At 41.6% G+C, this 11370-nt stretch overlaps 1 long non-coding RNA gene across 4 annotated transcripts in view; it reads left to right on the top strand.

The window, feature by feature from the left end:
• Positions 1-1701: 1701 nt before the first annotated feature.
• Positions 1702-11370, top strand: part of LOC119254860 (uncharacterized) — a 42496-nt gene continuing 32827 nt past the window's right edge. For 2 of the 4 annotated variants that reach the window (XR_008553658.1, XR_005127384.2), the window contains exons 1-2: positions 1702-2077; positions 5169-5286. This is a non-coding gene — a long non-coding RNA (uncharacterized LOC119254860). Of the gene's footprint in view, positions 2078-5168; positions 5287-6303; positions 6559-8874; positions 9031-11370 lie in introns of those variants that run through there. The other 2 variants (XR_005127386.2, XR_005127385.2) reach the window with 2 other exon arrangements.

The raw sequence follows: 11370 nt of genomic DNA, 5'->3' as shown, positions 1-11370 counted from the left end.
TCAACCGCTGCGCCACCGGGGAGGCCCGGGAGTCCTAATTAAATCATGATGATTGAGTAATAAATTATTTCCACAGTGAAATAAGAACGGGTTTCTTTTTCTCGTGCATCAATTTCTTAGAATTTCTTTTGCACACATTTTCCTAAAACACCAGGCACTGTGGTAAGATTCAGAAGTGACGGTTCCCACTGACCATTACAAGAAACCAAGTGCAATCACTGACCTTCCTCTGAAGCGGCAGTTCCGATGTTTGCCTTCCTGGGCTCCTGCCTCTAACATGCCATCCAAAATCTCAAACACATTTTTGCCAGAAAAGGAAAAACAGATTTCTTAAATCCTGGCTTTTGAAACAGAAGTTAAGTTTTTCCCTTTATTAATCCCACCCAGATTTCCTCCTCCACCCCTCCCGAGAGCTAAGGAACAGCTGCATTTTCCTGGGACTCTCTCATCACCTGGCAATTTGGGGCCAGACTAGCAGTTCTGGGAACTTCCTGACCTTCCTCCAGTTGTCTGGGATGCAAGTTAGCGTCTATGCACACACCTGAGGGGAGTGACTTCTGTCTCATCCATCATACCATCAGTAGTTCCCCATCACCTACAGGATAAGACTAGAATGTTTGGGGGGCCTCCCTGGTGGAGCAAGGGGTTAAGTCTCAGCACTGGGAAGCTATCCGCAGCCACTGCAGCATGAGTTCAATCCCCAGCCAAGGAGGTAACCCAGGTAGCAGCAGACCTCTCCTGTCTCACCTGCTGCTCCCCTCAGCAGTGGATTTCAGTGGATCCACCTGTTCTGCTCCCCACTCTGTCTCTAGTGAATCCTCTCACCCCCCAACCTCTGGCCTACACCCCAGCTCTTATATGCATAAATAAATAAATCTTTTTTAAAAAGACTAGAAGGTTTTAGGGTGGCATGCCTTCAGTCTACATGTCTAGTCTGAACTGTCAATTCTTCACCCCCAACTCTCATCCTGTACCTCAAACTCACTGAGCTTTTTGCCATTGCTTAAAAATGTCACCATGTTCTCTCCTGCTTCCAAGGTTTGGCTAAAGACATTGCCTCAACCTAAACTGCTGTGACCACCTTTATTTACTTTGTTGAGCTACCTCCTCACAAGGACTCAGCTCATGTCATTTCCAGAAGCTTTTCCTTTATCCTATCCACTTCATAACCTGATCTTCCTTAGGTGAATATCAGGGTTTATTCTATTACACTAAATATTGTAATCATCTTCTGAATTTTCTCTCTACATCCATTAAACAATTATTTTTGAGAGCTCATTAGATATTGAATAGTCAATGATGAGAAAAATGAACCTGTAGCTTACAGTCTCGTGGAGAACAGCAACAACCAGATGATTACATCGAAAGATGAAAGCACCGTGTTAAGTGCTATTAAGGAAAAGAAAAGGATTGTATGTGATAAAATCATAGGATGGGAAATATCCTTGAGGAGGTGATAACAGGGCTAAAAATGTAAAGGGTGAATAAGACTGAGCTCAACAAAGAGAGACATATTCCAAACAGAATGGCAAAGTCTGTCTTTATCTCTAAGCCCTGACAAACAGAGGCATTAAACCTACTTGTTGGGAAATTGAAGGCGTGGATGAATGAGGGATTTAACAAATCCATGATGTCATAGACCCTGGCGTTCTGAGAACTGCTCATCCCTCTGTGTTCTTAGACAAAGCATTTCTTTGGAAAGTCATCCATTTGCTTGGTGATGTCACAGACCCCCATCTCACAGCTCCCGATAAGAAAACTTGTTCAATGGTCAATCAAGGGTCAAAAGACCACCTGCTGGCAAGGATTGTCAAGAGGGAGTCAGGAAGAAAACAGCCTTTTAGAAGTGGAAACCAAACTCTGGGACCAAATTATCTGAAAAGATGACATTGGGAAAAGGCACAGGAAGTGAAGATGAAAGAAGGGATTAAGAATCCCGCAAAGATAGTGCTGGCCAGAGCTAAGGCACTCTCTGAATTCTTTAGTTTGGTCTGAAGCCAGGCATAATCATTAAGAGTAAAATCTTACTCTAGAAATAGGAGTGGAAATCTGAACCCTCGAGCACTTCGAGTTCTGTGTAAGTCTGTTTGCTTTCCCTGTCCAAAGTGTATTTGCTCCCAAGTCTCAGAGTTATTTGTCACCGTTAGACCCCTAGGGGCTGAGGAAGGAGTTTCCACTGAGAATGGGTTTCAGTGCTAGGAGTCAAGCTGGGACCAGTTAAGGAATGTTTGTTTATATTTTTGATCATAAAAGTGGTGGTATTGTAACCCCAATCTCATTAAGTCATTTTCTCTTTCCTTTTTCTACTCATTGTGCAGGGAGCTTAGTAATTAATTTTCCTTTTCTCTTAAACCCCTAAAGAGATGCTAGGAACAGATCCACAGCTGTTCCTCTCAGTAGAGAGCATTGCCTTTCAATCTGGAAAAGCAGGAAGGAGCTAGTCTTTATTGATTTTTAGTCAAAGTCATGGTCGCTGGCATAATCATAGGTGGTTGCCCCATGCTGAAGGGAGCCATTCGTCCAAGTATCTGCCCCTTCATGCTGCTCTGGACTCAGACACTAATCTGCAAATCAATTCATATTTGGCTTTCAAAGGGCACCCCTAGCCCCCTCCCCAACCAATGGCTTCCAGACACAAGGTTGTGTGCCACTCACTGGCATCTGCTGTAAAACATCTCTGAGTACTAGGCCACTGGAAACTTCAGCTTTATAAGAAAGGTCCAAAATAAAAGAAGAAACTAGGAAGAATTCTGAGCCCAAGAATCAGAAAGTAAAAGTCCATGATAGCCAGGAGTCATAGAGTACGTTTCATGAAATTTAGAAACATCCCTTAAAAGAACACGTTTCTGAAAATGATGGAAGAAAAGAGGTGTAACTCTGATGCTGGGCAGACCTTGGTCAAGACCCATCCACCCCCCACTGATCATCCATGTGAATATGAATGCATCTTGGTAAGAGACATTGGTCCTCAATGTCTCTATCCACAAATGTGAAACTTTGCTTGAAAGATTGTTGATATGATTAAAATTCAGAAAATAAGATCTCAAAGTTAAATCTTGCTTAGTCTTATTTCCATGCCTGCTCTGGATTTCCCTAGTCCTCAGCAGACCAAGAATTCAAAACAGGAAAAAATGCTCCTAGGACCTCTGATCAGCTGCCATCAAAATATTACACCTAGCCAGGGCCTTCTAGCCTGAAGTAGGATAAAATAGTCCCAGCCTCCTATAGCCCTGAAGACAATATAAAAGCTCAGCAAAATAAGAGTGATCCAATATGACATCCCCCAAAATGTTTGCATTCTATCCAGAATATTTTAGTTAAGAAGACAGGAAGTAAAATAGATTTTAGAATTGTCTTCACCCATGATTTTTCCATTTCATTCATACAACATACACCTGGTCTTTTCTCAGGCCCTGTTCTAGTCTTGGGACAGTGCCAGGCCAACTTCTAGAGTTGGAATATGTCAGTGAAGAAAACAGGCAAATCTCTCTGTGCTGGGGAGCTTAACTTTTTCTGAGTAAAGAGGCAATAATCAATGACTACAGCCAGCGAAGTGAGCCATTAACTATGTTAAAAAGCGCTAAGTGATGGCAGAAATGGCAATGGAAGTCAGGAAAGATGAGGAAGAGGTAGTGGGGTGGAGAGGGATGACTAAGATAACTTTGAAAACCCTCTGATAGTTGAAAAACCCCAAAGAGGGCTGTTCTGGGAAAGCCAAGAATCATAATTTCTTTTTCTATTATTGAGTCCTTAAACTGAAGCTTCTATCTCACTGTCTAAGTAGACTTAAATTCTTCGGGAATGAATTCCAATGAGTCCACCATGATGTCTAGGATATCAACAGACACGTATGCACTCAAGCTGTTGTGATAATGGGAGGGAAGGTGGGTGGAAAAGAGGAAGAGAGGAGGGGAGAGGGATAAATGGAACATTCTTCCCTGAAAAATCACAACTTAGTTCACTCCAAATTGAGCACCTTCTGTCTTCCAAGTGTTTGGCCATCTTGTTTCCCGGAACAAGCAAACCTCTTCCTTCTCTCCCTGGTGAATTCTTCATGAACTGTCCCTAATAGGAGCTCTTTCATGACTGAAGTTAACCCTGAAGAAGCGTCACACCACGCTTCCTCACGGTTGAATTTCTTCATGGTTTCTTCCTGTTATGACAAAGAGCGAAGGTTGTAGCTGTTGTGGTCAGCTTACTGGGCCCCTGGCAATGACAGAAACCACAGGCTGAACTCCCAACACACACTTTGCAGATGGCGGCTGCAAGACCAGGCACCTGGAATCCTGTGAACTAACAAATATAAACAGTTCCAAGAACAGATTCGAAAGTGGGAAGTGAGGTTGAGGTTACTGGCCAGGCTTGAACTTGTTACGTGAATCTGGTTTTTTTTTTTTTCTAAGATTCATTTTTATTTATTTATGCATACAAGAACTGGGGTGTAGACCAGAGGTGCGGAGGGTGAGAGGATTCACCAGAGACAGAGTGGGGAACAGAACAGGCAGATTGACTAGAATACACCGCTGAGGGGAGCAGCGGGCAAGATAGGAGAAGTCTGCTGCACCATGAGGGTCACCTCCCTGGCGGGGGATTGAACTCAGGCCGCATTGACTGGTGATAGCTTGATAGCGCTAAGACTTAACCCCTGTACCACCAGGGAGGCGCAAGAAGCTTTGTGGGTTTTTTTTTTTTTTTTTTGGCTTAATCAGAAAGAGAATTTATTGGCTCATAATCTATGGTTTTAATGTCAATTCATTTCTACAGCAAGCTGCAGTCGTAACTTGAATAAACTCACGACTTAAAACAAAAGCCGGCCCCCAGCCAAGGAACAACTCAGATACCAAATCCTCAAACTCAGAATATGCCTTTTATTATATGCACTTACCATACAAGAGGGCTCCTCCTATTTTAGACATCAGTTTCCTATGCTGTGCCACCTACCTGCAAAATCTCAAAAGCTGAGAGTCAGTCCCACAGGTAAGTGCTGGAGCAGAGGCTTCAGTAAAGCACATAAGGGAATTTGTCCAAACCAAATCTAAACCCCAGTTACTGAGTTTTCAGGCTGGTGGGGCTGAACCAGTCCTCAAACATCTGAACCCTATCTACTTTTCAGGGCCTTGATGTGCAAGTCCTTCCAGGCCAGACAGGTTTCTGTTTCTTCTTTGCAGCCAACAGACAAGACCTGAGGCAGAGCTGTAGCCTCACAGACATGTGCAGAGATGGGCTCTGTGTACCAGGAGGAGCGTTGAAGAAGTGGCCTGGTGAGCATCCACCCTGTTGAAAGAGGTAAGAAACAACAGCTGCACTTATCCAGGCTTAATCTTTACAGCTGGGGGCAGAATGGGGCCGTGTGTGTCCACTGTTCTGCTCCTTCACCAGAGAGGACAAGGAGACATTATTTGCAGAGAGCAAGGATTGGACCTTAACTAATAAGGACACCCTTCCATGGTGGTGAGGCTTGCTTGGTTCTGCCCCACAGAGCTTTGTCTAAACGGGGTCTGTCAACCACGTTCAATGGCCCTGCCAGACTTCTGGCCGGTGGGCAGAGCAAAGCAGCGGGCGAGACAAGGAGAGGTCTGCCGCGCCATGTGGGTACCTCCCTGGATGGGGATCGAACTCAGGCCCAGTGGCTGCGAATTGCTTCATAGTGCTGAAACTTAACCCCTTGTGCCACCAGGGAGGCCCATGGGTACACTTTTTTTTTTTTAAGTTTTATCATTTCCAGTATTTGAAAACTTGGAGGATTCATATAAATATCTTGATACCCAACTTCTCCTGACAAATTGGAAGCTCTGGCACTGTTGGCAAGAAGGAGGTAAATCTGAACAGAAGCTGCCATTTGGGCTGGTCACGCTCATTCTGGTTCACACCAGCTGGTCACACTCACTCTGGTTTCTACCAACCTCATCAGTGACTGACTTGACCTCTACTGATTTCACGCATGGATGTTACCTGCCACACCTTTGAAAGTTTTTAAATTAGTGACCAATTACTCTGATCATTTGATAGTGAGTTCAGCGCAGAAAGTAACAACAGTTTTTTACCAAGTGCTTGCAATGGGCCAGACCCCATTCTGTCTTCTTTGTGTGTATTAACTCAAATAACCCTCCAAAAATCCATGAGGTGTATCTGATCAACATCCACAGATTATAAAAGGGGAAACCGAGGCAAGAGAATTTGAGCTATTTTCAGATGGTCACACAGCTAGGAAGTCAGAATCTAAGAAAACCAATACTTTTATATCAATCCTCCTAGTTTTCAAATATTGAAAAGGATCAAATTATTTTTTTTAAATATGTGCAGGCCCAACAAGATGTACCTGTGATCCGCATCCTGCTCACAGTCAGCCAGAGGGTTAACACCTGATTCACGATGCCTGACTTGTCATCGATCCTTCCTGCAAGATTGGCCCAGAGCACTGTCTTTAGAATAGTCCCAACTTGTGGCTCCTCATGGTGATCACCTTTCTAGCTCAAAGGCTTTTCTCACCGCATATACGTGTGTGTTGCACCTACAGCTCATGCTATGCCATAAATAATAAAAGTCATGTTTAGAACATATCAGACAAGCCATGTTTTAGATCTCCATGAGAATGTTTAAATCTCCATGCAGAATGTTCCTGTTTGGCATGATTCAGGAACTTATTTTTTGGCTCTAAGAAGGCTACTACCATAAATTTATATGGAAAATTTTTGAGCATTCCCAGACCCAAAAAATAACCTACCAAATTGCACCAAATAGGAAGCTTCTGCTTTTCAAAGCAGGGCAAAGCTGGATATAGAATACTCATATCTATTTACTCATCTGGTCAAACTCGGAAGGTCCTAAAAGAACAGGAAAGCTAGCCTACAGCATTGGCAGTCTTTGGTGGCCATGAGCCATGGTTTGGGCCACAGGGAGGTAGCTGCCAAAGCCGCACAGACCAGATGGTCGTAGCTGTCAGGGATCCGCGAGCTTCTAAACCTCCTGGCTCTTTGGACTGGAAGGTTTGTGCTGGGCCCTAACCACACACTAAGTCAAGCTTCCCAGACTTGTCTCAGCGCCTTCTCTCTTTGCTCAACTTCCTGGCGACCCGCCATTCCCAGGCTGTCCTCTACAACCTCCGCACCCCCCCAAACTTGGGGTCCAACCCCTACCGTGGTCCCCTTGGGTGCATCTCGCCCTTCCTGTTTCTTCTGCAAAATCTTTTCTCTTTCTGCAGTCTCCTTTATTAATAAGTCCCGAAGGCTAGAATCATTTTGTTGTTGTTCTTTTTAACAAACTAAACTACATCCGTGTCATTTTATTTCATTTCTGATTCTCCCACTTTATGGATGATTTTTATTATTGTTTTCTGAGGTTTTTGTTATTGTTTGTTTGATGAATTTCAGGCTGAAGATACTGTGGTGTCCCCAGGGCCCTGCCTCTGGGCCCTGGAATTTTCCTTCAGTGCTAGCCAGCCCCGCCCAGCCCCAGGCTTCCTGTGGGCCTGGCTGGGGATGAAGTGAGTCTCCCTCCCAGAATGGCCTTCTCTGCAGGTTCCGGCTCCTCCTCTCTGGGAAACTTGAATGCCCAAATTCCCAGGCTCCTCCCAGACACTCTTAGATCCCCAGTCTCCTTGGAGAGTATTTCCTATCTTTATTTTCCAGCACTTCATAATTTAAACAGATTGCTTTCTAGGGGAGTTGTAATTGATATCTTCAGAAATCAAAACCTTCTGTGGGAAGTCTGAAAAAATGAGCTTCCTATCATATCCCTCACTTTTCCCCCTAATTCTTATTTTTCCTTTAAGTATTAGGTGCTGTTTCCAACACTGAAAATCCTCAAAGATTGGGAATCCTTTGGCTTTCAATATACTAGAATTAAGCCCCCCGAAAGCAAGGTCCTTTATTTTGTTTACTGATGGACCCCAAGTGCTTAACATTTAATAGGCAGACCATAAAAAGTTTACTGAAGACAGGAAAGGTCTCATTACTTAAGAACCATTAGTACACACTAGGAAATAGATGAGAAACTCATCGATACAGTTCATTAAGCACAAACATTGAAATGGTCTAATCTATACCCATGTTCCTGCTAAGAATTAACATTTTCTCTTCGATCTACCATCACATGATGAATTTACATTATCTTAAGATCTACTCTACTATTTAGCCAAGACAACCCAACTACAAAAATATAGCATAAGAATATAAAAATTAAGAGTGCTAGTATTGAATCTCAGCATTAAATTGCTTTTTTCATAGTCCTATCATGCAAAAAATTCCTGAATTTTCAAGATAAAGCCTTTTCTCAATGTTTAGATCAAATATTTGTAATAAAATGTTTTATTTGGTAATATCTCTAAATTCAATGCATTCCCAGGGAGTTTTCTAGTAATAACCCCTCTTTCCTTTAGAAAACCCGATGTGGAAGCCACACAGGCTGTGTTTACTATCTTCATGCTTATAGGGTCTGGTACATAATAGATATTCAATAAATGCTTGCTGAGGAAATGAATTTAATAATACTCTGCCATATGGCTAATGGTATCATATGAAGGCTAAATTTGACCAAATGGCCAATAACATTGGCATCTAAATACCATGGAGCTACAGACCATCCCTTATAAGTTATTGCCTGGTATGTCAAAAGAATTAAAACGTTCACCTAATTTTTTTTATTTTGCACAAAATGGGGTTGTGAGACATCTTCACTGCTTCACTTCCAGAGAGGGAAGAGGTTTGGGGTGAGGTAGAGGAGATTGGAAGGTTTGTTTCCCTTGCTATTGCATGTCCAAAGTCAATATTCTAGAGCACATTGCCCATGCTTTCTTCTATGTATTTAATAATAATGGGTTTAAATTCATAGCAAAGAGAAACCATCAGTAGATTGATAATTTCAATAATTTTTTAGAAATATGGAAAGCAGACACAGGCATTTTGGATGATCCACATGAAGAACTTGAGGTCAAGAGCAGGTAGAGGTGACTGAATATCTGAGAAGAGAGATGATCTGTCCTGATGTCAAGAACAACAGGAAAGCCTGAATTTGGCGTTCTTGGTACTCACTCAGGGTGAGTCTTGAAGCTAAATACAGGACACAGGACAACTAAAGTCTGTAGACGAACAGATCAAGCCAGCCTTCATTCCAGGAGCACATGCTCAGGAGACAGGCATTTAGTCTTCCAGTAAAGAGAGTCCTTTTTTTTAATCATATGAAGATTCAAGAGGTAGCAGTGGGAGATGGTACCTCAAAGAAATGATCTGCTAAGAATTAACATTAGGGTTTCTAACATTAGGGATTCCAAAGGAAATAATTGGATTTTATTATTTTACCCTAAATTAGGCCATAAGCATGTTTCTCCCTGGTGGACAGTGGTGTTTCTTTAGAAATCCTTCTGGCCTATTTGACTTTTTAACTACACACATTTATTTCTTTAAAATTTTTGAAAATAATATTTGTAAACTAAAAACCAAAGTAACTTTCTTATTCAATTGTCTCGCCTCAGAACCAAACCAATAACATACCATAGAAATCTGACTGTAGAATTGAGGCTACTAGAGAGGGTGGGGGAGAATGGTTAGGAGGGGGTGGAAGGGAAAATGGAGTGTAGTGGAGGTCTGTGGGTGCCTTAGTTGTGGGTGTGGTGTGATAGCATAAGGACAGTTCCTATATTTCTTAATCATTTCTGTTGTAAAGCAATGTTACCCTAATAAAAAATGATATAAGGCACCATTACTATTTTTATTTAAAGTTATACTTAAATATGTATATACATCAAGAAAAGTCTAAAAAGATATTCAGCAAAATAGTAACAGTGATTGGCCTTGGGTAATTATGCATAGTTTATATTTTCTTTCTGTTTTGTATTTCCTAAATTTTCTATACAAACATGTTATATTTAAGCAATCTTGAACACTTGCTTTTTCACTTGTCATAAGTAACACAGTGAGAAGGTTTTTGTTTTTCCAGAAAATACTTTTAGTAAAAATGTTTTGTCAATGCACTTAGATTTCTCTTTTTGAAGACAGGGTACTATATCATAATATGACTGCTGAATATATTTTTATATTTCCCTATTGCATATTTTTTGAATTATGAATGAAGCTAAAAGAAAAATTCTTATTCAAAAAGCTTTATCTTATTTTTGAGTTTTCTGAGAATGTTTTCCTAGAAGTGGAATTACTAAATCCAGGAATATGAGATTGATTGAAGTTCATAGTATAAGTCATCAATTTTTATATTTCAAATCTTTCTCCATTTCTAGTTTTTCCATCATTTCATTTTTTAGATTTAATTCTTAAATCTTTTCCCCATAGCTATTAAGTAAGACTATAAATTTAATTTTATTCCATGATTGGTCAATTTTCCCAGTAATACTCACAAACTTAGTTAATTACAGAACTTGTTTTTTTCTGGTGATTTTTTTTTCATCGCCTTTTGGGGCTAAAAATAGCACTGTTTCGATTATAAAAATTTTAAAGGGAATTTCAGATACATGCATACAATGTTTCTTCTTAGTTTAGAGTTCTTCTTTTCCAAAACTTTCCAAGCGATTCTTATTGCATCGAGTTTCTGTTGCTACACCACAAGTTACCACTAACAGTGACTTCAAGCAACATTCATTTTAAAATATATTATCTCACAGCTTCTGTGGGTCAAAGTTTCACCAGCCTAAAAAGGTCTCAAGGTGTCAGTGGGGCTGTGATTCTCATCTGAAACTTGAAATCCTCTTCCATACCCACTGGCAATTGCAGAAATCAATTCCTTGCGGTTGTGTGACTGTTTCCAGTAGCCGAGGGAGCCTGATTGTCCATGGCGGAACCTGACAGTAGAGATAGGCAGGACATCACCAGCCTTGTTCCTCATCACCAGTTTATCAGAAGCAAGCATCGGAGAGGCTGTGGACTCTCCCCCATGCGTGTTTGAATTTCAAGCATTCAAACATTTTCAAATACCTCAAACATTTTTTGCAAGCAATTGAATATAATGAGATTGACAGGTCGCTCCTAATTTTGCTGGACAAAGTAAAGCAAGGAAGGAATGAGCTTAGGGATTTGAATTCCCATTTCAAGAGCTGCATAAAATGACCTGAAATCTTCTATGTGTGCCCTGAGGAGACTTTCCCTGTGTCTGCGTGACTGAAATACTGAAAGTCTACACTGGAGTGGATTTGTTATCTAAGATCTAGTCAGCCACACTGGAGGGTCCAGAAGACACACCTTTTACCAGTGATGTGAGACAGAAACTGATGAGTGAGCCCCAACATCCTTGAAGAGCCCTGTGCTTGCTCCTCTGCAGACCAGTCATTGCAGTGGGAACTGTGGCTGCTTAACTGGGAAACCTAAATAGAATGGGAGCAACTGGATCTGGTGTGGCGGGATCAGGTGGAGCATGTGACTGACGAGG

This window comes from Talpa occidentalis, unplaced genomic scaffold (genome assembly GCF_014898055.3).
Source record: "Talpa occidentalis isolate TD23 unplaced genomic scaffold, MPIMG_talOcc4v2.1 talOcc4.3, whole genome shotgun sequence".
Classification (NCBI taxonomy): Eukaryota; Metazoa; Chordata; class Mammalia; order Eulipotyphla; family Talpidae; genus Talpa; species Talpa occidentalis.
The sequence above is the reverse complement of the archived record's forward strand: the minus strand, read 5'-3'. Positions and strand labels throughout refer to the sequence as shown.